Raw genomic sequence first — 3,417 nt, forward strand, 5'->3', positions numbered from 1 at the left:
TTTTGTCTCCTGTAGAGGGCTCTCTGTCTGCGACACTTTGTGTGCCTCTGCCTATCGTGCATGAGCGTATTACGGTGCGACACTTTTTTGGCGCAGCATAAATTGTGTCGCACGACTGGTCATAGTCTCGCGCGATTGCGCTGGATTGCGATTTACTATATGTTATGACTATTAGCGCGTACAGACTGCATAGGAGGCGCCGATAAACTATACATAAGGTTTGCCCTTTCTTTTTTGAGACTAATTATGGCTATTTGAAGTGAGTGTATGTGTTTGCGATATATGATTGGATGAATGCTCATGTGTGCCGGCCCATATATGTCATCGCGTCTCCTGATTGGTCTTCCAATACTATTGTGAGCTTAAATAAGTGTACATGCCTACCTAACATCATTACCCCCTGAGGAAGCGACGGCGAAACGCGTGTCGGGGTTGTCTGGTACAGCGCCACATCTCCTGTTCAATATGCAGCCTGGTTGGTATATATAGCTATTTTGCAAGATGCACTTTATTTTGTCTTGTTTGGTTTATATGACCTCCTACCAGGTTCCATGTTATTTAGATTAGGTTTACGTTATAACCTCTCGTTTACACTTGTAATATATTATATTGATTGACTTGTGTGTTACATTGAAACCTTATGTTTACACTTGTAATATATTGACTGTGGTTTACAATGTGATTGTACAGGATTGGCGGTGTACTTTTAGTCCACCAGGGATTGATTTTATGGGTTGTTTTTATTGCAGTGATCATATGTGTATTATTATTTTGTTCAATAAAATTCTGTGTTTTCCATATTATGGTATTTATACATATATTTTGTGTACTTTGTTGTACAAGGCCTGTATATAGGTACATATAGTTGGTGTTCATAGCAGTCCTTGCTTTCCACACATTTCCTGGATAATTGGTATTGATTGTTTGTCTGTCTTTCCAGAGACTACTCACAATACTATGGACTTCCGAAATCGTGAGTCCAATTGGACATCACTGTTGACTCAATCTTTTAATGAGGGTGTTTTGAATGCAGATACGAACGAGAAACGTGAAATCCTGGAGGTACAACGGGCCTTGAAGGATCTATTAAAACGCAGAATGAAACTATGGTGGAATAAGGCCTCCGCGTCCAGGTATACCCTTCCTTTCCTTTGGAAGAGGACAACACTAGGAATCGATGGGAAGAAGCATGTCTTAAATGCTCGATGACTTTCATTGAACTCTTGGTGGGTGTTGAGAGAAGAAATTTGGAGAATATTGAGACTAAGATCATCTCTCTACAAACTAAATTAAAGGAAATATCCTCCCCAGATGCCCTTCTGAAATTTGAACAAGATTTAAATACTGATTTCGATAAATGGGAAAAAGAAATTCAACAGATTAAGGTCCGTAAATTTCAAAGCGACCTTGCTGATTTCCAAAAGAATACGGTATTCAAATGGCAGAGACGAAATACTGGGGCTTTACAGAGAACCGAGTCATCAACCTCCTTGGACTCAATAGCAACTAGTTCATCATCCATTAGCTCTGGTAGCCAACAAGCGCATGTGAGGCGAAGATTTGAAACTCGGGGCACACCGAGGAAGAGGAAATCCCCCAATGTGGAAGAAAGCTCAAATCAGTTCAAGGTAATTAACCTTTCAGATACACCTCTAACAGACGATCAATTATCTGTATTAGCTTTAGGATTACATTTCTGTCCTGTCTCCAAAATGGATGACTTTACGGTCATTAAGGATGTTTATTTATTTGCCCGTAAATTACTGCTTAAAAAACATTTTTCTAAAACTGACTCTCTTGGCTCCTATGATTTGTCTCTAGCCCAAGAGGACTTGGACACGCTTAGGACGTTAGAAGACCTGTCGGGTGACCAACAGGGGGCACTGGGTAAGTTCCCTACTTCTATTAAGACTAAATCCACTTGGTCTCCCCAACTATCGACATGTCCAGCTGTGGACATGTTTGTACGGATGACAGTTAATGAACTTCGGAAACTACCACAGTTTGGTGGTGCTGACAATTTAAGTCCGAACCAGAGACAGGCTCTAAAGGAACTATCCAGGATGAAAAATGTTGTTTTTAAGCCCGCGGATAAGGGTGGTAACGTGGTGGTGTGGCCACGGTCTATGTATGAAGATGAAGCCCACCGCCAATTAAGCGATACAAAGTGTTATTTGCCCCTAAAAGGTGACCCAACCAAGATGTATAAAGAACAGCTGGACTCGATACTTGCGGAAGCATTTGTCAATGGCGTTATTAGTAAACAAATTTTTGATGGTCTTAGTGTAGAGTGTCCAGTTACACCTACACTATATCTTCTCCCCAAGATTCATAAAGACCCATCTAAACCTCCTGGGAGACCTATTGTTGCGGGCTGTGAAAGTCTCTGTGAGCCCGTTTGCAGGTTTATAGATTTTTACCTTAGACCATGCGTGGAAAGTTTACCATCATATGTCCAGAATTCATCAGATGTATTGAGGCATATTGATGGAGTGACTCTTGAACCAGACATGTATCTGGTATCATGTGATGTCGAGTCACTCTATACATGCATTAATCATGAACTAGGACTAAGAGCCGTGGAATTTTTCCTTAAACAGTGTCATCTTGAGGGCTCACTCATTGATCTATTACTGAAACTACTTCGGTTTGTTTTAGAACATAATTATTTTTTGTTCAATGAGAAATATTACTTACAGGTTAGAGGTACGGCGATGGGGGCCACTTGTGCCCCCTCGTACGCTAACCTGTTCCTTGGTCTTTGGGAACATGAGGAGGTCCAATACGCCATGGATATATCGGAGGGCATCGTGGTATCCTGGATGCACTTTATTGACGATGTTTTGTTTATTTGGCAGGGCACCGAACAATCTCTGGACGACTTTTTACATATATTGAACTTTAATGACCAAAATATTAAATTGACGCAAGTGATCAGTAAAAGTAAAATGGAATTCCTGGACATCAACATTACTGTAAGTAATGATGGCACATTGAATACATCAGTGTTTCGTAAAAAAACTGCCGTCAATGCAATATTGCATTCTTCCTCATTTCACCCCACTCACACCGTTCGTTCTATCCCTGTAGGGCATGTAGCATATGGGCGTGCGAAAATGGCTAAACGAGACCTTTTACTCAAACCTAAGTCGTGTCGACCAAGTGACAATAAGGTGAGGCTGATTACACCTTATAATGCCCAATGGAGGAGAATCCAAGGGATTGTGAAACGCTTCTGGCCAATTTTATCATCTGATCCAGATTTGAACGCCCATCTGCCGCCACGTCCACAACTGGTGGCCAAGAGGAGCAAATCTATCGGCGACATGTTGGTGAGGAGCCATTACACCTCCCCTCATTCCAAACTGTACTTATTTGGTTCAAAAGGCCCCAAGTGGGGTTCCTATCCGTGTGCTC

General features: G+C 41.6%; 1 long non-coding RNA gene across 1 annotated transcript; it reads left to right on the forward strand.

Moving 5' to 3' along the window:
- Positions 1-1,272: 1,272 nt before the first annotated feature.
- Positions 1,273-2,970, forward strand: LOC140066052 (uncharacterized). The gene is made up of 3 exons (XR_011848090.1): positions 1,273-1,628; positions 1,822-1,887; positions 2,859-2,970. It is a non-coding gene; the product is annotated as an uncharacterized lncRNA (long non-coding RNA).
- The last annotated feature ends 447 nt before the right edge of the window (positions 2,971-3,417 follow it).

The sequence above is a fragment of the Engystomops pustulosus genome, chromosome 6, assembly GCF_040894005.1.
Source record: "Engystomops pustulosus chromosome 6, aEngPut4.maternal, whole genome shotgun sequence".
Classification (NCBI taxonomy): domain Eukaryota; kingdom Metazoa; phylum Chordata; class Amphibia; order Anura; family Leptodactylidae; genus Engystomops; species Engystomops pustulosus.